This window comes from Semicossyphus pulcher, unplaced genomic scaffold, assembly GCF_022749685.1.
Source record: "Semicossyphus pulcher isolate SPU_LCO1_2020_fin unplaced genomic scaffold, fSemPul1.0.p SCAF_3, whole genome shotgun sequence".
Taxonomy (NCBI): domain Eukaryota; kingdom Metazoa; phylum Chordata; class Actinopteri; order Labriformes; family Labridae; genus Semicossyphus; species Semicossyphus pulcher.
In genome coordinates this window covers 34965001-34987500 of record NW_027211704.1, presented here as the reverse complement: position 1 = coordinate 34987500, position 22500 = coordinate 34965001, and the positions used below count along the sequence as shown (strand labels likewise).

Below are 22500 nucleotides of genomic sequence, written 5' to 3'. Positions count from 1 at the left end.
CACGAGAGACTGAAGAAGAGGGTGAAAACACTTAGAGGCTGTCACGTCTGTGCGGTAAATGTTTGAACTGCGTCTCTCGACTTGTGTTTGGTTTCTCTTCACAAATCCCAGATTTGCAGCCTCAACACTCCAAACACTGCTTACAAGATAAACGCGCTTCTGGGACTACTCGGGCGTGAAGAGGAGCGAGGTCAGAAAAGGTGCTGAGGAAGAGTCAGAGCAAGAGAGAAGGAACAATAACAGACAGAAAATAGAGGCCAGTGTTTATGCTGCAGTACACAGTTATTGTTGGCCTGGTCTTAAATAAAGTCGCTTCCAAAGACTCGGGACAGCACGAGACGAGGGAAACAACACTAACGTGAAGAATAAAGACAGACAGCGGCTGGACGTCCAGACTCAGAGCTGCTTCGGGACATGAAACTTACACTGGACTGAAAGGTAGAAAAGGACAGGTGTAGGACAGGCGTAGGACAGGTGTAGGACAGGTGTAGGACAGGCTTCATCTGGATAAAGTTGAGTAGAGTGACAGCAGAGATAAGTTTTGGTATGTTTCCTCAGAAATGTGTAGAAATGCGAAGAAGAGGATAACTACGTCTGCTAAAGTTAAAGTTTGAGAACAATATCAATAACTTTATCTGGGAGTTTAAAACAATATGATCATTTGAAGACGTTTTCATAAGATCCCTTAAAATGGGTTATTTAAGAGCTGTGACCGTGAGTGTAACAATGTTCGTGCCCTCTGTCAGATACAAAGAAAGTTGTGTCTGGGTTCATCATATCATCCAGAGCTGCACACACGTTAAGCGACCCATACCCTATAGCATCAGTACCAGGATTTCTCTGATGGAGCAAGTCACAGGTGGGCTGAGATCTGTCTCACTACAGCGCTATGAAGCCACAACAAACAGATGTTACTGAGATTTAATGACAATAAACAGGCTGAGAGGATGCTGAGAGAACTACATCAGGAGGCAGGGTTGTAAAAAGTTTGAGTTCAGGCTTTGTCAGGTCTGTCTGCAAGACGACAAGAACACGACTTTAAAATGACTGTTTTTTGAATGGGGTTTGGTGCAACCAACATTTTGCAATTTCCTCACTCGAGTTGAACATTTTGCATGACTTTGTTTGTAATGATGCCCCTAAAAATTAGCTTCGCTTTTGATCAGAACTGTCGCTGCAAGGTAGGCGCTCATCACATGACATGCCAGCTCCCCCAAAAGTGAAGCCCACACCTCTCCATCGCCCCCTGGGGGAGCGGCTGTTAGTTTAGGGAGCGCTTGAATCGATATGCAGCAGAGTTTTCTGCGGGCGGCACATTTTAAACGTCAACATCACCCACAGTCATGTTTATTTAATCGTGGGAAGATAAAATCGTGATCAGGATGAATATTAGATTACCTGTGCAGCTCTACTGTCAGCCAACCATCACATGAGACCCACTTTTATTTGACTACTTGACATGAGGTAATCGATCCTTCTACTTAAGAGTTGAGGAGCTCGTCAAGAATCAATCAGAAGCTCAACTTTCAGTGCAACAGAAACTGCAGAGAGGAAACTGCTGCACCGAGGTGCTGTTTACATGCAGGTGCCACCATCTGTTCCCTCTCTAGATGTTTAGTATCCCAGCGCTCTCTGAAGTGTCGCAGGGCCTGTAACGCTGCACAGATCAGGATGTGATGCCGGCTCCTTGCTTTGAAACTGCAGCTGTAAACACACACACAGGAGCGGCTTCAGATGCTCACGTTTACATTTCAGGTTTTCGGTCGAAACCTTTTTGCAGTTTTGATTCAGTTCGCAGTCGTTCAAACGAGCCTGGAACATAACCTGCACACGGCAGAGGGATGTTTTACACGTCTGAACACGAGCACACTCGTCCAGCCTCCATCGAGAAGGAATCCCCATCTCTGTGAACCCTCCTCCCTCATTCTCTCCACTAAAACACACCTCATCTATTATTCATGAAAGCTCAGAGTAAATAAAAGCAACACAGAAGTAATCCCATCTCTCAGCTCAGCGGCTCCCCTCAATAAAGAACCAGAGAAAAAAACACCTTCATCAGCAGTAAATCTTTACCGCTCTAAAACATGAGAACAGATTTTCTCTGTGTGTTTGTGTCGATGTCAGACACATCAAAGTGTGTGTGCTTCCTCTCAGTTATTAAACTGTGATCTATAATAATCTTTTAAACTACGACGTAGCTCAGAGTCACCTTAAATCCAGGTAAATTTGGTGTTTGAGTAATAAATGTGAAAACTATAACTTGAGATTAGTAACACAACGTGCCCGTGTGCCGTGTAAACGCGTGCACCGCAGATATAGCGAGCGCTTTGTGACGTCTCAGTGGATTTATGGGATATCTTGGATTCACCTCCTCGTCTCGCCCTCGCAGCGAGGAAACATCTGCTGAATGCTGAACGTGGTTTCGTCTTCTTTCATGTGATGATTTGCACATTACATTCTGAACGTCTGATGGCCCGAAGTCTCTAGCTGGACTCTTCTCCTCAGTCGTCCCCCGAGGTGGGACGAGTTACCAAACTCCATCTGAGTCCCTTTCACCTTGAAGAGGAAGCTACAGACCAGGCTCTTTCTGAACACCTCTGACCTTAATGATGTCGATGCTGTTGATCATGATGTTGATGTTGATTGGGATATTTATGATGATCATATCGACCTTGTTGATGTTGATGATGATGAAGACGATGCTTCTTTACGCCCTGTGCGTTGCCTGTGTGCACTTCCTGTCAGCACCAGTGTCCGGTCACACCTGAAGCTCTTCCTGACTCCGCCCCCTCCTGTCTCGATCGTTGCTTGTGTTGTATAAACTCTCAGATGTCCGTCGCTCTGGACAAAAGTGTCTGCTAAAGGAAACTGAAGGGCATGAAGGGCTTTAAATCTGTGAGGGGTTCGGTCCTGATGGGGAGCCGGTGCAGGGATGCGAGTGTGGGTGTGATGTGTTCCCTTATTTTGCGTCAGCATGGGAGTCCGGCTGTGGCTCTCTGGACTAGTAGTTAGCGATGTACAGATGCCTGGTTGATATGAAAACACAGAGAGTTGCAGTAGTCTATAAATAAATGAAGGGGCAAAAAAGGAGCTTCAAGAGGGCCTAACTTGTATTTATGAGGACGGAGCATAAAGATGACAGCATCGTTTTCAGTTTTAGATCCAGCAGCAGTCGCATTCATCAGTCTTTCATTTCCACCCAGCATGTTTTGGTTCCTGTCTAACGTGCAGCTCCAGCAGGCAGCTACAACAGCGCAGTAAATCAAATAAAAGTCAGATCAGTAAACAAATGAATTACATTAAGTCATATTAATGAGCGAGGATGTGATCAGACCCAAGAGCTCATTTATTCAGCATGTGAGCCGGGCTTCTGGCTCCATCTGTGCAGAGCTCTGCAGAGCCAAGTGATGCTGCTGCTCTGCCAAACTCATCGACGTCTCCTTCTATCACAGACCCTCTGATGACGTCCGTCACACACACGAGCTGATAGTCAGCCGGGGGTTAATAAGCCACCGTACACCTGCTCAGCTGCACACAGACACACAGAGAGACCAGCTGGGAACACAGAGGAGCATTTAGCTGCTGAGGAGACGGATATTTATCCAATACAGAGCTCAAAGAGAGGAATGATTACTGAGAGTCACAAACAACGCTCCAGAAAAAAAGACCATGCAGGTTTAAATTACAGAGAAGAAGAAGAAGTATAGTATAAATGTACGGATCGTGTTGCTCTGCGTCTGCAGGATGTGGAATAAGCAACAGTTTGATCAAAAAGTCTGGATACAACAAGTCAGACATGTTATTTACTCTTTGTGTGTTTTAATGTCTCTGTTGGTCAGGCTGGGTATGACATCACCTGGTGACTGTTCTCTGATGTGTCAAAGACAAAACCTGCAGCAGGGCTTTGCAACGTCAGAAGGATGGGCATTCTCTGGGTACTATTCCACCATTATTCGAAGACGCCCCGCCCCCATTTACTTTCTCACTACAGAGTTGTTGTAGACTTATGTTGTTCCACACTGAACCCTCTGACGGCTGCAGAAGTCTCTGCGTCCGAGTCTCACAGCTCCACACCCGTTATACCAGCACACGGCGCTAGTGCTTCTTCTTCTCTTGTTATTTAATGGCGGTTAGCAAACAGCTTTCAGGTGCGCTGCAGTCACTGTCTGGTAGAAGTACAGCATCACATCCAGGCGCCGGTACAAACAATGTATAAATATATTTTTAAAGCCCCACTCCAGGTAAAATCCAGAGTCTAAACACCTCCATGTGCTACAGGACGTATCAGGGACGACATCAGCATCGCCTCCATCGTCTGCTTTTAACCTGCAGCGTACCGAGGACAGGCCGAACAACACCTGCTCAGATTGGCAGGTTTGAGACGTCACAAACCTAAGGAGCCAATCCCGTTAAAGGACGGGGTGACGCTACGCATATCATTATGTGTAACCTATGGCAACCACTTCAGCGATGTGCGAGCCAGCTGTAACCGTCATTGTGATGTCTGCAAACTCACCACTGACTGCTAACGTTAACGTTACTGCTAATGACTACATTTAAAGCTGCTCAGTTTCAACAAGCTGACACTAAACGATGGCAGAGACGCGTTTTGTTTTCGCGACGGAGGGGGCGGATGGAAATGTGCATAGTGGGCGGGGCCTATGCAGATTCGGGGAGAAGGAGGAGAGGCCATGGGAGGATTTTCACAAGGTCATTCCACGTGTTTAGCATAAAAACACATCAGACACATTTATCATTTCAAGCAGAGCATTTTATACGTCTTAAATCGTGACTGGAGCTGCTCTACACGATGAGATTATAGTTGCATGAACAATTTATTTAATAAATTAATGACTATTAGAATATTCAGAAATCATGATGCATCCCTTATTTGTAATATGAAACAAGTATTGATATCTAATTGCAAAGAATAAGCAAATTATTTTATGTGAACATGCCATGCTTTAGTAATGGCTGTCACACCGTGTTGATGCTTCAGATGAAGAACAAGCAGCTCTCAGCTCCATCACATTAACTGCCGTTTATTTAGTGGTGAATAAAACAACAGCTTTCGGTTTTCATGTTGGCTTCAGGAGGGACGCGTTGCCAACACAGGTGCTGTGTAAAACATGCACAACAAACTACGAGTTATAGCTAATATTTGTTCGTCACAATACTGCACAGTTTCCTCACATCCTGCAGGCCTAGTCTGGATGAGGAAGCTGTGTAAATGGAGGAATGCTGGTCACTGACACTTTGACGAAGATGAACTTTGTGCTGAGACAGGAAGAGGTTCTGCTGTTGAGCACAGTGGGAGATATTCAGATAAATATGGAAACCTTTAGAAGGACATTAAAATGCAACAAGATAAAAACTTTATAACGTGAAAACATCTTTATATTTCTGCACAGTTTTAGTACCAGCGAGATATACAGTGTATAGACATATTGTACCTGATCCTAACAGGGAAAGTTCAGTCAGAGTATTAGCCAGTTCTCCTCCTCTCACATGTTCTCTTACAGCTGCTCCTCACACACTTCTGTGTGTTTTCATGTGAACAACATCTCAGCAGCGACACTCTGCCATCCAAACCGAGCGATTAAACAAGAACATGAGAGTGAGACGATGAAGTGTATTTAATGTTTATGTTCAAAGTGAAAATAAATCTCTCTCCCATCTGCCTCTCCTCCTCCTCCTCCTTCCCCTTTTCTTTTGTTCCCTACATCCCTCCCCTCCGTCCATCACCTCATGTGCTATCTTTCTCTCCCTCAGATCTATCCATCAAACCTCTACTCTCCTCTTCAGCCCTAACAGCTTCTGACTCTCACCATCTGTACTTCCTTCCTCTTATCTTCAGTCCTGTGAGCCGTCGTGCGTCTCTCCCTTCCTCCCTTTCATCCTCCTCCTCCTCCTTCTGTCTTTCTCTCCATCTTATTTCTCCTCAGATCTTCCTGCTGACCGCCGGCGTCTCCCACCTTCAGTCTGTCGTTTCCACAGTAACAGAAGACCACCGGGAAGACGTGAATCTGCTCCCACACCAACAACAACACAAACGTTCTGCAAACATGCATCCCCATGTGTGTGAATTCAGACCTAAGTCATGATTTTCATTGTTGAAAATGTGAGATTTTTTAAGTCTCAACGTGGAACCAAACACCTTCAGGGCTGCTTCAGTGCTCGTACTCTGAACAAACAGGCTCTGACACACCGAGAGAGACTGTATAAACTGACCGATGCAGGATGTTGGAGGCTGACACTGACACTGATATTTTAAAGATTGGCCCTCAATCAAATATTCGACTCTCCAGAAACATCAAAAAACCAAACAGCGTCCTGTCAGGGTTCCACACATCACCTGTCCTCTCTCAGCTGGTTAACCTCGCTCCTCCTCCTGAGCTGGGTCTGATGAACTCTCCTGCTGCTTCCAGCTCCTTCAGGCTGACCAGTGCCCAGTGTGATGAGCTGTTAGCTCGGATCAGTACCAGGATTTCTCTGATGGACACCAACTACCGGCGTTCTGTTTCAGCTGTGGAGCGCCTGTCCATCTGTCTCCACTGAGTGGCAGTTTCACTGTATCTAACAAGTCACAGGTGGGCTGAGATCTGTCTCACTACAGCGCTATGAAGCCACAACAAACAGATGTTACTGAGATTGAATGACGATAAACAGGCTGAGAGGATGCTGAGAGAACTACATCAGGAGGCAGGGTTGGAAACAGGTTGGGTTCCTGCTTTGTCAGGTCTGACTGCACGACGACAAGAACACGACTTTAAAATGACTGTTTTTTGAATGGAGTTTGGTTTGAACATTTTGCAAATTCCTCACTCGAAGTTGAACGTTTGTTTGTAGTGATGCCGCTAACAATGAACTTTGCTTTTGGTCAGAGCTCAACTTCATAGTTGCACATTTTTGATCCCACTGAGCATGCTCAGTAGATGGCTGACTTCCTGTTGGCTCCCAGAACACCTGAGCTGGATGAAGCAGATCACATGACTCTTCTAGACCTGACAGATGGTGCAGGACTGATTCTGATGATCAGACGGCTCTAACGTGGACTGTACTTATGTAGAGCTTTTCCAGTCCGACCACTCAGAGCTGCTTTCACACATGTATGTCACATTCACACATTCACACACTCATTCACACACTGATGGCAAAGGCACTAAGTGCCAATCAGATCTATGCCCGTCCATACTTGATGGCTCTGCCATCAGGAGCAAGTGTCAGTGTCTGGCCCAAGGACACTTCGACATGTGACCGTAGCAGTCAGGGATCGAACCACCAACCTTCCAATTGAGAGACAACCCACTCTACCACTGAGCCACAGACACCCTAAATATCGCCCTGAAGGCTTTGACTTTTCTCAGCAGGGACAGCACCTGGTCACCAAACAGGTCTCAGGTCAGTGCGCAGAGCAAGTGACTGTCCGGACTCAACACAGATGATACAGCACGGAATACCAATGCTACACGATGCACGTGTTGTTCTTCTGTATCGTTATTTATCAAACTATTTTAAAATATCAGCCAGCAAAAAAACAAACCTTCAGTGCAGATATCAGAGAACAGTTCACACCTCACACACACACACACACACACACACACACACACACACACACACACACACCCTGAAGCACACTGCAACACTCACCTTGTGACTGAACAGTCCAATTACTGCGTGACCCTGAGACTCAATCACCTCACAACAAAACACAATCTGCTCTTCAATCACAACAATTACACGACACACAGAACAACCCTGATCTGTGTGTGTGTGTGTGTGTGTGTGTGTGTGTGTGTGTGTGTGTTATAACACTAATGGCAGCATCACATGCTCCAAAGCTCCACTCTCTGATGGTTGCATCGTGTTAGCACCGCACCAACACGCAGGAACACTGCAAACATCACAAAAAACAAGTGAATGAATCTTTTCAAAATAAAAGCATGAACCACTGACTTGAAACTAAAGCTATTTATCAGAAAGGAATGCAAACAGAATGTGGAACCTAATAGATTTATAGTCTCTACATAAATATGAAACACATAATACTCAATCAAATATAAAGAATAGAAAGTCGGAAATTAATTGAAGCCATTTTTCCTTCTATATATACGTATATTTAGTTTATATGATTTTTAAGGTAAATCGATTATAATTCATCCTTCAGAAAGTCGCCCAAAACCATCTGAATTCTGCTGACTTGTTTTCCAATAATACCCATGAATGTTTCAAACCTTTTTCCGCCTCTCTGTGAGAAAACGCACCTTGCTGCATTTGCTGCTCTGTGATTTCAGTAACACAGTACAGGAGAAAGTGATTGAAATGTAGCTGCACCGCACCGTAGGGTTATTAAACGTGTGAAGAAAATCTGTTTGTCTCACGGCTCGTTCTTCTCTAACATGTCACAGATGGCTGATGGGAGAATTAAAGCTGCGGTACACCTCGGACACAGGTATGTATGCAGCTATGTGCTGGTGACGTTACTCATGAAAATGTGTCTTTCACTGCGACGGCCGCCTGACTCTCACAATAACAGGAATACTTGCAAATCTAATGTAGAAGACCTCATAAATAATTCAGACGACCTCCAGACATCACAGAAGCAAACTGAGCTGTGGTGACGGACGTGTTAATCGTGGTGTATAGGGGAGCTGCATGTTTAAGCCTGAGGAGCTTCAACAGCTGCAACACAAACTGAATATATAGTGTCATGACTTTCACTTTACAGGCAGCAGCTCAGTGAGGCTGTACTGAGGCAGCAAAGTGCAAACATCAACATGCTAACATGCTCAAAATAACAACGCTAACATGGTGGTGTTTACCTACTTAGTTTATCACGTTAGCATGCTAACAGTAGCGAAAACGCACCAAACACAAAGTACATCTGAGGCTGATGGGAGTGTTTGTTGGCTCTGCAGGTTGACCTGATGATAAAGTCAGAGGATCACCGGAGCGTTCCGTACGTTTGGGTCTCAGGAAATGGAACTGATGTAACACTGAGCATGAAGACTGAACTGGAGACCTTTTGGTTCAACTTGGGAAATTATGGTCTTGACTTGGGTTTGACAGGTGACTTGTGGGTCTGTACTTGTGACTTGTTGGCCTCAACCTCATACCTGATTTCAGACCTGCTGTTCTGGACCTGGAAGTTTAATTAGACTCAGGACACTGAGACTTTGATCTGGTTGATCTCAGAGTTTCACTCGGGAGTCGGTGATTTGACATGTGACTTGTTGGCCTGGACGTTGGATTTGGATTGGGACTTGTTGGTTTGGACTTCAGACTTGATGATCTTGACAGTAAATATGACTTGAGATTTGTTGGACTCGAGTTACGACTTGACTTGGCACTTGTTGGTTTCAACTTAAGACTTGACCTCGGGCTTCTTGTTGTTTTGACTTAGGTTGGTTGGTCTTGACTTTAGATTTGACTGGGAACATGTTGGTGTTTAGTTGGGACATGTGGGACAACAGATTTGAATTGTTACTTGTCCGTCTGCACGCTGAATTTGTTGGTCTCAGCTTCTGATATGACCTTGAATTAGTTGGTCTCCACCTAATATTTGAAACTTAGACCTTAGACTTGACGAGGGACCAATTGGTCCTGAACTTGGACATGTTGGCCTTGACTTTCTATTCGACTAGTGACCTGTTGGTCCCTTCTGATCTAAATGTGACTTGGACCTCATTAGTCTTAACTTTAAATTTGACTTGGGACATGTTTGTGTTACTTGGGACTTGTTGGTCTCAACCTCTGATTTGAGTTGGGATCAGTTGGTCTCTGGACTTTAAATTAGACTTGGGACTGGATTGTCTGGACTTGTTGGTCTTGTTTTAGACTTTAAATCAGAGTTGTGACTATTGGTCTCTGTTGACAGGGACCAATAGTCACAACTCTTGGGACATGAGACCTGGTGGTCTTGATTTTAGACCTTAAATTAGAGTGGGGACATGTTTTTTACTTAGACTTCACCTTCGACATGTTGGCCTTTAGACTTTAAGTTTGACTAGAGACCTGTTGGTCCCTTCTGATTGAAATTGGACTTGGACGTGTTGGTCTCAAAATTAGATTTGACTGGTTAGTCAAGACTTTAATTAGACTTGGGACATTTTGGTCTCAACTTGCGATCTTTATTGTGATCTGTTGGTCAAGACTCTAATTTCGACATGGGACTTGTTTTCAATTAGGAGCCTGTTGGTACCTGTCGATCTGGACTTGGGACCTTGCAATCTCGATTTGAATAGGACTTAGGACTTGCTGGTCTCAGTGTCTAATTAAAATTGTGACATGGTCTGGACTTGGTACTTGTATAACCTAACTTTAGATTTGACTAGGGATGAACTGGTCTCAACTTAAGACTTGACCTTTCACACAGACTTGACTGGGGACCTGTTTGTCTCAGCTTTATATTTATCAGGAACTTGAGTTGTTTGTGTTGCAGCACACGTGTTGAACTGCTACATAAAGACAGACTGTGTTATCTGCCTTATTGACTGTGTTCTGGAGGCTGGCTGATCCTGAGTGACGACTCGTCAGAGAGACGGTCAGACGGTAAGAACGCGTCACTGCTGGATGTTTGTTCTGCTGAAGTTTATTAACTCGTCCAGGTTTAAGAGATTTTCTGGGTTAAACAAAGGAAACAGCAGACGGATCTGTCCTGATTTTTAGTAGGAAGACGGATGTTTTTCTAAGCGGATGTGCTGAGACGGACAGAAGCAAAGAAGATGGAAGAAGGTGTGACAGAAACAAAGACAAAACAAGATGGATGCCATCGTCTTCAGGAGACACGTTGAACGGCACTGTAACCGACTCATGAACGAACACACACACACACACACACACACACAGTTTAACTTCGCTGGATGTTGCGTGCTTTCACTTTTCACAGGTTAATTACACGTTTCTCATTCGATGAATTAGCAATACTTCGACCTGCAGCTCCGGAGCAGGTTGTGTTGAGACATGAACAAACATGGAGGCTTTCACTGACCTCCTTTCAGCGATTAGAAATAAGGACGCCGTTATCACCACGTCTTTCCCCCATGTTGCATCACAGCTGGCTTCTATCACCCCATTCATCACCATCTCTTCATTACTCTGTCTCATTAAGAAGCCTTTAAAGAGTCTCTGGTATTAGAGTGTACGAAGGCTTTAGTCAGGCGGCGGGTTATTGATCCGAACAGGAAGTGCCTCTGCAGTCACTGTGCCCAGCAGAGAGGAGAGGCAGCAGAGAACACTTGATGTTCACTCTCTTTAACACACGGTTTACTCCACAGTGGGCAGGAAATTCACATATGTGACTCTCGATCGTTTTGCGTCATCACTAAGAAGACGTTTACGTGGGGAGAAAATGGTAGAAAGTTCAGAAAGAGCAGCAGAATAGGCAAACAGGAGAACTACATTATAGATACATCATAAATATGCACAATGTGGGTTTCCGACAGTCAGATCATGAAGCTACAGAGTCAGGCCCGATGTGCTCCTCATTTAGTCCAAAATCCTCCTTAACTTCAGGGTTAGATTAGAAATGGAACAAACACTCGGCTACAGGACACAGTGGAAGCTTGTCAAGAGTTATATCGAGGACCGATTATCGAGTCTTCACTAACCAATCACTTTACTGGAATTTAGTATAACCGGGGCATGACAGCACTTTGAACAGTCTGCAGTGTGAGCGCGTCACTCACATTACACATGGATGAAACGTGCAAACTGAAATAATAATTCACGACAGCAGTGTGAGAGGAAAGACTACAGCTCAGCGTTAAACCGGTTTTAAACCTGGCTGCTTATCGTACAAACTAAAAGTCAACAAGCTGCACGGCGCTGTGAAAGGTCAAAGGTTAACAACAGCTAAGAAGTTGTAGAGTGATCGTGTTACAAGTGCAGACATAAACATGGAGATGGATACAGGAATCACGTTAGAGGGAATCACATGGTTCAATCATAGCCTGTATATAAGAAGAGCCAGCGTGACGTCACCCTCTGGCTGGGGGACCGATGTTGCCCGGTCTCGAGTTTTGGGCGTCAGCATCGTGTTTTTTGGGGCCCGAGGGGACCGTATTCAGACGGGGCGGTGGACACACGTACCTAAGCCTCTTTACGAGATGAACGACTGGCATGGTAAATGACAAATGGACGGCACTTATATAGCGCTCTAGTCTTCAGACCACTCAAAGTGCTTTTACACCACATGTCACATTCACCCCTTCACACTCATTCACACACTGATGGCAAAGGCTACGAAGTGCCAATCTCCGATCAGGAACTGAAGACTAGGGAGCAATCTGGGGCTCAGTGTCTTGCCCAAGGACACTTCGTCAAGTAGACTGTAGCAGTCGGATCGACACCGGCGACCGACTCTACCACCGAGCCACAGCCGCAGTCACATGGTAGCCACAGGTAGCCCCGCCCTAACCCCTCCCCTCTTCCTGGTCTGTGTGACTCTAACTGGGAGCATCAGTGACTAAATGAAGACTTGAAACTAGAGGCTGAGACCATAAAGTCATCAGGAACATGTTTACTGAGGGAATACATCAGGAGAGGAGGAGGAGCATGTTCTCATAGACTCGGACGTTAGAAAGAATGCAGGGTTAAGACACGGCTGAAGTGTCTCCACGTTTATAACCAGGAGGCTTCGTCTTTGGCGCAGACTAAATATGAAGTCCAATTACTTTGTTTTTGTTTTGAAAGGAAAATCTGGTGTGAGGGATTCATGATGTTCAACCAGTGAGGCTTCGTTAGCGAAGAAACTGATCAGTATTATTGGAAAGTTGTAGATAACGTTCATGTTTTAGAAGCCTGTATCTGCTGTATCATATGAGCCTCTCATTAACTTGGAACTGAACCCATGTTAAAAAAGACTCAATAAGTAGTTCCATCTATTCACACGCCATAGACATGATTAGGTCCTTTTTGCTGCTTTTCTTTGGCATTTAAGAAAAGCACAAATTAGAACAGAAACTGAAGCAATGATGTGAAGTTATTAGGAACAAATTGATCGACAAGTCAACAAAAACAGGCTAAAAAACGGGACAGGTGTGACACAGTAATCCTGTGCTGCTACATTGTCCTGGTTTCGGAGCACACGTCCTCCCTGGAGACGATTCAGCCTGAAGCCATGTTTGTATCTGCAGGTGATAAAAACACTGCAGCAGCTCAGGATGAACCGGCTGATGTCGTCTCTGGACTTGTTTCTGTTTGGGATCTTTGGGACTCTAAGCTGAAGCACTTTTATCCCTGAATGAAAACATGTCTGCTTGTTGTGACTGATCTCGTGTCTGTCCAACGTTTTATCTCAGTGTCAACGAGGACGTCCACCACCCGACCGCGGAGCAAAACATTCCTGAAAGCGCTTGTCTCCCCGGCTCAGCGGGACTCGATTACGTATTGAAAAACAATCCCCCCAGCTGAGCGGGATCAGCAGCGATCGCACGGAGCAGTAAAAATCACAGCAGGCCGGGTTTATGTGCTGGAGAAGAAACAACATCCCCAGAGCCCAGGCCTCTCATGGTCCAAAGCTGCTAAGCTAATTAGCCTCGCTGGCAATCTAATCTGTGGATGCTGCGAGCTGCTTCTGATGTCTTTCAGCCCGAGGTAATGGACAATAATTAGCACCATTGATTTTCTGCACTGTGGGGGGACGGGGGAGGGGCTGTTAATAGTCCTGATGTGAACGGAGAGAGCAGAGGGAGGCGAGATGGACAGATGAAATCCACGGCAAATATCTCCATTAAAACACATCAGTGAGTGCACAGGAGGAGTGTGGGACGACCGCTGGTAACGAGAGTGACGGAGAACAGGAGGGATAAAGGACGAGATAAATAAGAGGGATAAACAGAGCGGAAAGAGGAAGCTGCTGAGATTTAAACACAGAAATAATGGGAAAATCTGACTATCAGGTTTCAGAGCTGTGGATTTACTGAACCCTTGTTGTAACACATCATCTCTCTTGAATCTAAGTCAGTTTCTCATTACATCACGACTTCCTGTCTGCAGAAGGTCTGTTCTTGTGCACCACAACATCCTCCTCATCCATCGGCTGGCTAACCTGGCAGTCAGACACCAGTTGCATGCAACATGTGCATGAACTGTTTTTCTTATAATTACGTTTCTGGGGGTCTTTTGCAAACATGTCGCGATGAGATTCTTCGACGTGAGAAACTGTAGACCAAACCCCATTCAAAAAAACGAGCATTTTAAAGTCGTGTTCTCGTCGTCGTGTTGCAGACAGACCTGACAAAGCATGAACTCAGTTTTTACAAACCTGCCTCCTGATGTAGTTCTCTCAGCATCCTCTCAGCCTGTTTATTGTCATTAAATCTCAGTAACATCCGTTTGTTGTGGCTTCATAGCGCTGTAGTGAGACAGATCTCAGCCCAAATGAACAAGTCTTCTTCAAACGGGAAAATACATCTCTGAGCTGAGCTGTAAAGAAGGGACTTCCATGGACAGGAAGTAGCGACATACGAAGAGACTGGCTGGCTGACTGATGTTGCTGCTTTCACTTCAGGAAAGAGCCCTGAATATTCGACTGCAGGGAAAGTCTGACATGATTTTTCCCGCTTGTCGGCTCATTACCAGGAGCAGCAGAGTCCCCTGCTTCAGCCCTGGCTGTATTTTTTAACCTGTATCTATTTTTGTTCCTGTTTTTTTTCGTGGTTGTTTTTGTGTGAGAGTGTGTGCTCTGTTTCTGTGAGGATCTTTGAGTGACAATGTACAGGGGTCTCGTTCTGCCAGGCGGGATTTGCGGGTTCACTTGCTGTGAGGACATGAGGAATGACAGCTCCCTAAACCCTCTCCATCGCCCCCTGCTGACTGGCTGCAGTATAGCTCATAAAGCCCGCCTCCTCCATGTTAACAGATGGGACATGAGTCAAACTATAAAATCAAAATACACGTCAAATACATTTTTCTCCAACATGGTTTCTGTCATTATAGTTAGTTCTTATCATGCTGATTTATGTCCAAGTGTTCATTTTTCTCACAAGTTTACTTTTAATTAGTTATTTGATGCTGTAAAAAGGGGGTGTGGCCTCATGATTGACAGCTCTGTGGACAAATGGGGCTCCTGCAGGGCTCCAACACGGCAAGGACACCTGAGGGCTCCAACACGCCAAGGACACAAGGTGAAGGTGTGTGTCAGGTAGAGGAAGGGGCGGGATGTCAACACTGCAGCTCCACCAGCCGATCTCTACTGCACACACTCTGGATACAGATGATAGCAGCGCCCGCTGCGGGGGGGGTTTAGGCTTCATTTACGTATAACTAGAGGAGGCCATCTTTATATACAGTCAACGAGTGGAGGTGTCAGTTCCTCTGTGAGATTGTCAAGCTGCAAGTGATCTGTGTATCTGACTGCACTAATGAAGAAAATGTTTTATTCTACATTCATGTCTCACAATTCTCCTCACTTCATGACTTTGTGTCTGACCCACACCAGAACACAGAGGTGATGTGTTCACAGGTGTGCACGTTCCCCTCAGTCCGGTGGACCTCCTCGTAAGTAAAACATCACCTCTCTGATTTATTACACGCAAACACTTCAACACCTACGAGTGGCTAAAATGTATTAGCGCTGCAGACTGCATGTGAGCTGCACGAGGACGTGAAATTAGTTCAGAACTGAGCTGGAGGCGGCTCAGAGGACGAGCGCTCTCCCGTTCAATTAATCAGCAGCAGGCGGCACGCTGAGAAACACAGAGGAGAAACACTCTCATTCAAGTCACAGTGCTGCTCTGAATGTGTTGAATTTACCCAGCAGGCTGTCTGCATGTTTATTTAGGGTGAGTCCATTTTTGTTAATTTTTGTGAGTTTTGCAATAAAAAGAGTTTTCAGTGCACGAGCGGCCCCGTGCAGGCGGAGCACTGATCCCCTGATCGCTTCTTTGTCGACACAGAATGTTCAACAGCCAGCTGAGTTATCACAGTAAAATAGATTTCATGTGGTGGAGGACTGTGGGTTCTACTGTCGAAGCTGGAGGATGTTTCAGATCATTACCTTTATTCTATTATTTAAACATTTAAAAGGTTCCACAAGGTTTCTGGGCAGAAGGCTTCAAATCCCGACGTACCGAGTGTCACAGTCCTTTAGTTGTTTTATCCCACTGAGGATTCATTCCTCCCTTTTATTGTTTAAATATCACTTTCACAAATAAAGCCACGTGAAGGTTGTTAGTTCTGTTTGTTATATTTCAGTCAAGGTGTAAAGATCAGTGTGATGATGTCAGAGTGAAACACCTGCTCCAGAGAGAGGGGGGGGGAGAAATGTTTACCAGAGAGAATGAATGTAATGCAGCACGGCATGATGGGAAAGTCCTGCTAACAATGCTTATGGAACACTACTTCATCACACACACACACACACACACACACACACACACACACACTCAGCTGAGGTCAAGTGAAACTCTGAGTCACAACAGGTTTCTGAGCGACGTCATCATGAGCTGAAAATGAGCGAGAGATCAACAAGATGGAAATAATGATTAAATAAACATGAATGTTTGTTCAGTATTGATTGTTATTCTAAGTGTGTGACAACATGACAGAAGGGATCCACACAGAGATAGACCTTTTTGTTACAGAGGAAGATGATGATGACGTTACATCGCTCTCTGCAAACACACCAGACTCCATGCATAGAAACAGTGATTTTACCTCACAGGACACAGGAGCTGCTGATCTCGTGCTGTGTCACTCTGTTAGTTTGTTTGTGTTATTGTTTGTTTGACAAATACTGTGTTGGATTGAAACAAACTGTTTCAAACACCAAAGTCACACAACAACACAAACAAACAAACCGATCAGGGCAAAGGTAGACCAGCAGCTCCTGTTCTGTGAGCTTAAATCAGTGTTTTTCTGAATGGAGTCTGGTGTGTGTGCAGAGAGCGATGTAACGTCTGTGTGTGGTTAAAACAATCATCTTCCTCTGTAACAAAAAGGTCTATCTCTGTAGGGATCCTTTCTGTCATGTTGTCACACACTTAGAATAACAATCTGAGCCTGTCAGTGGAAACAACAAGAACTTTTAGTGGACGACCTTTGACCCATCAAGGATTATGTTGCAGCCATTACAGCCTGTTTCACTGCTGCAGGATGAACACATGTACTGGAGACATTCAGACACTTTCTGTACAAAGTACTGATTTCTGATTTTAGGGCCCAAGTCAAAAATACCATAATGAACTCTTTGAAGCTTGAAGGAACACATTTATTTTGTCTACATGAAACAAATAAAATGAGAATGAGCTCACTTATCACAGGGTCACATGAAGGTTGAACTCCATGTTGAAAGTACAAGAAGATAAAAATGATATTTGCATTGCTCCTTGCTGAGTCAGCAGAGCCGATAAAAAGCTTTTTAATGAGCGTGACCTGGACGAGGAGGTCAATAGCATCAACACAAAGCTGATGTATTCTGCCCTCACTGGTCAATAAATACCATTATGTATGGACGCCCTAATGGGCGGCAATGAGCTGCAGGAGAGACTAAAGAAGAGTCCTTGATGGAATTCGATTCATGGGCGGACAGGCCGGAGTGATTAGACCATGAAACTCACGTCCAACCATGATGTTCTCTGAGAGCCAAACGCACTCTGAGCAGCAGGGAGGTCAATCACATCCAGACCGCAGCTTTTATCTCCTGAAGCCCATAAAAGGATGCTTCACTCCAATTTACCCTCAAGTAGTTTAAAGAAGTCTGTACGTCACAGACATACTCTTTATCTGCACTTGTTCTGGCTCCACCTGAAGGGACACCACACGTTCATCAGGATCATTTGTGACTCTTCAACACGGAGCTGCTTTCTTTACAGACGCGGTGATCCCGACCTTAAACATTGGTTTGTCACATGTGAGTTTGCAGTTATGAATCTGCATCTGCACTTTTTAGATCGAATGTTTCAGCAGATATTCACAGCCAGAAACAGCAGCTGTGGCTGAGAAGCTAAATATGAAGCCAGCAGCTGTTAGCTTAGCTTAGCTTAAGATTGGAAACGGGGGGAAACTGCTAGCCGGGCCAGTGGTCACATTATTCACCTGCCTGCAGCTCTGAAGGCCCCAGATTAACGTGACACATCTCGTTTGTTTCATTTGTACAAAAACTGAAGAGTAAAAATGTCACTCTGCAGTTTGACAGGAAGTGAAGTCACACACTTCCTGTAGTCTTTGCTGGTTGTCACGCCTGCTCAGGAAGTATAAATAAACCGCCACAGAATCCCAGATTGTGTTTCTTCTCTTCAGTTTAACAAGATATAACTTGTTTCTCTGTGTGCCTTTCACTGGACCTCCAGCAGGCACCGGGCGGTTTGCTGCAGAGGGTGAAGCGGCTGGGAGGAGAGTCAGCACCTCCAAGTCTGAGGCCGTGTTCTCTGCCGGAAAAAATGGTGCATTGCTCCCTCCAGCTGGGGAGCGAGTCTCTGAAGGAGTGAGGGAGTTTTAGTATGTCAGGGTCTTTTTCACGAGTGAGGATTAAATGGATCTTGAGATTGAAGATGGGTTGGTGCAGCATCAGCAGTACCATCTTAATGAAGAGGGAGTTGAGCAAAGCTCTCGACCAGTCGATCTACGTTGCAGCTCTCACCTGTGGTCATGTGTGATTGAAAGAATGAGGTCGCAGATACGATCGGCTGAAATGAGTTTCCTCTGCAGGGTGTCTGTGCTCAGCCTTAGAGAGGGGGCAAGAAGCTCGGAGATCCAGAGCTCGGAGTAGAGTCGCTTCTCCTTCGCGTCATAAGGACCCAGTTGAGGTGGTTCAGCATCTGGTTAGGATGCCTCCTGGGCGCCTCCCTGTGGAGGTTTCCTGGGCACGTCCAACTGGGGGGAGACCCCAGGGCAGACCCAGAGCTCGCTGGAGGGATTATATATCCCGTCTGACCTGGGTACGCCTCGGGATCCCCCAGGAGAGCGAAACGTCGCTGGGGAGAGGGATGCCAGGGTCAACTTGCTGAGCCTGCTGCGACCGCGACCCGACCCCGGATAAGCGGAAGATAATGGATGGAGGATGATTTAATGCTTCCCTGAGACGCTTTAAAACCAAACCCTAACTTCCCCCCTCTTCATACATAATGTAAAACATTACTGGCAGAGAAATAAAATATCTAATAAATAATTGAATGTATATTTATATCTATTAACTGTGCAGATATTCAGGCACAACTCAACATCGTGTCTCTACAATCATAAAGGCAGTTTTTAAAGGGACAGTTCAACATGTATTTGTATGAATCTAAACATCTATATGTCACACACAAATTCATTCTGATGATTCTGTCTGAGGTCTCCTGAAGTATTTCTACCTGTGGAGGTGCTGAGGTGACAACATCAGGGACTGTGAGATCTCAACTATGAAGTGTTGCTGCTAATTAGAGATAAATGAAGCTCGTCACATGCTACACTACTGTGAAGCTCAGCTACGTAACCAGGCTACAGTGTTACACACGTTCCTGATCATCTCGACATGTTTGTGAAACTTGTTGTTGTTGAAATGATTCGTTGGATTGTGTTTGTGTTTGTGTTTGTCTCGCCTGTGAGGAGCCGCTTCAGCTGTGGACACTCTAATGTCTTTATTCATTTCAGCAATAATGTTACACAGAGTCCATTAATGGACAGAAAGCCTTCCTGTGGTATCCCAGCACTGCCATATTCTGTTGTTCCTCTCCTCCACATTTAACTCCCTCCAAACATCCTGCATCTCAAACTTTTACTCAACCTTCAGACATTCAGAGTTACTGCAGCGAAACTCTCGGCTCGGCCTGCACACAGAATCACACCACAATCAGGCTGCGACGATTAGTCGACATTTTCAGAAAAAAATCGACGACTAAATTAGATGTCAACAAATGTAATTGTCGATAATTAGTCGGTAACGTCATCGCTTGGTTTTTCATGCTGTGCGCAGACATAACATCGTGTTCCGGAGCTGAGTTGCTGAGGGGGGAGGCGCCTCGTGCGACGGGAAGCGACAGGTGAACAAAACACAGCAAAATGTCAGCGGTCGATGCGACGCCATCGCGTCCTAAAACCTGTGAAGCCTGGGAGCATTTCAGCCTCAGCGCTGCAGAGAGAAGGATCGCTGCAGGATCTGTGCAGCTCGCTGATGACGAGAAGGCACGTTGGACTTGTGGACTTGATTTGATCTATTGTTTTTTAAGTTTCCAGACTTCTCGGCAGATTTTTCAGACCATATTTGACATCCGAGTGCAAATAGATATTTATGTAAATGAACGGTTTTAAAATCAAACTCTTAACATGTTACATTCGGACTGACTATGTCTTTACGTTGCCAAATAATTGCTGGACGTTTGTTCCTGTAGCTCATACAAATCGATTAACACCAAACCCAAGTTCAAGCTGCAATGTCGAATGATTTTAGACAAAGTCTGCATCTAGCTTTCTTTCCTAACTAGGAATCTTTAGTCAACCAGGCTTTATGTTTAGGATTTTCAAGCCAGCACTCGGAAAACTTGCAATTCCCCGTTGCTGCCATTCAGTTGCTCCCACACAGTACACATTCTGACTGTGCTCGCTGTCTGCTTCAAACATAATGTGTGTATGATCAATTCATATTTAGAAATTCTCAATTTTATGTTCCATAAAACAGAACAGGACAAATATGTTCCCTTACTTATCCAGACCTGGAAGTTACTGAAATCCAATCCCATACTTTTCCATACTGCGAACCAAATCAAGTCTGGGTGACTTTTACGACACTTTCATTCGGAGCTAAATATTAATACTAATATATCATTTTCCCTCCATAATCTGACGTTAGACGAGCGCCTTCATCATAATTCACCGGTCTGGTGCTTTTTCGTCTCGCTCTCTCTTTGGTTTCTTTTCTACGTCGTCCGCGTCTGACATCAGTCCTCGGAGTGTTCATTAATCTGATGTAAAGAGGCTTCTCTCCGGTCCTGAGCCGTCGCACTGACCGGCTGATAATTTGCCGTGAACCAGCAGCTCAGAGAATCTGACGTTGAGGTGAATGCACTTCCTGTGGCAGCAGAAACGTCGTCCACGGCTCCTTAATGGGCTCGTTTGTCAGCCAGGAAATGTCGACGCGGCTGAATATTTGCGGAGCGTTTTCCATGAGCAGTCGATCACACAGCGGGGCATCATGGCTGCTCGTTTTAAACGGGTGGGAAGAGCTGACACACCACAGCCAGCCGAGGTGAGAGCCTGGAGGACGCTGCTGACAAAAGAGCAGCCGGGCACACGATCACATTTACATCCATCTATAACTCACTAAGTGATATTACTGGGACATCCCTGATAAGGCCCACGGAGAGATAAGGAGGGGAGTTACAAACTGCTGAGCCAGCAGGCGACGCAGAGAGACAATCAATCAGCTTCGTGACGTCACGGCCGGAGAGCACGGAGAGAATACTGAAACAGGAGAGAGCTGGAGGTACGACGGCACGAGGTAACGGAGCAGAGCGGCCACAGCCTGCGTGGAGGACGGAGGCTGCAGAAACACAACAAGCGTCTCATTTATATTCTGCATGGATTTGATCTGTTTTTCATTTCTTTTGGAAATTTTTCCTTTAAATCGAGATACGAGATATCATCATTAAGTATCAAATAGACTGAGACGATAAGCAGCAGTCTATTCTCACACTGTATTCATTTTCATTCACTGAGTTTACAACATGCTGCTGAAGATAACAAAAGAGATGTCTCCGTCAACTCAATCTTGGAACACATCTGCCGACGATATCTCCTCTGGGAGTCACAAACTGTTCTGTACTTCCGGTGCAGCCAGCGTTTAGCGATAAACGACCTCCAGCCCAGACGTCCTCCTCCGTGCGCTGCATCGTTTACAGTCCAGTCAGCAGCTCGAGTAGCGACCGTGTGTTCAGATCAAAGGTAAATTCTCCCTCCAGATGTGTCTGCTAAATAAACGCTGTCATCTCTTGGTTCGTCCCATCCCCCGGAGGAGCGCCCGTTCATCTGTCTGTGCTGAGTCTCAGTCTCACTGTAAACAGGAAGTTACACAGAGGCTGCACTCTGGCTTACTGCAGCGGGATGAAGCCCAAACAGAAACAGAGTTTCTTGTGATCGACTTTAATTAACGGCTCTTCAGTTTGCTGAAAGAACAACATCATGATGCAGATTAGGAACAACATGAAGCTTTGTCAGGTCTGTCCTCAGGAGGAGAAGAAGACTACTGTAACATGAGACGGAGGGCGGAGCCATCATTTATGATGCATTCAGGGAAGTCAGGAAATCTAAACGCTGACCTGCTTTCGTGACACAGCGTCTCAAGTTGAAGCAGATTGTTAGCTGAACCTGCTGCAGATGTCTGTTTGTAGAGATTAATAAGAAGCTCCACACGGATGTTTCTCCTGCATGCAATGAAGCCTGCTGAGCCGTGATTGGTCAACACTACTCGACTAAAAAACCTACTACAAACAGAAACCAGTCCAGTCCCACGCCTCCAGATTTTTATGCAGAATCTGTGAATAGAGATAACTGTCGATGCTAGAGGGCTTTTAATTTGAA

The 22500-nt window shown here is 45.3% G+C and overlaps 1 protein-coding gene across 1 annotated transcript in view; it reads right to left on the bottom strand.

Annotated features, from left to right (window-relative positions):
* Positions 1-22500, bottom strand: part of LOC138605348 (E3 ubiquitin-protein ligase RNF123) — a 151927-nt gene that overhangs the window by 76943 nt on the left and 52484 nt on the right. The window lies entirely within an intron of this gene.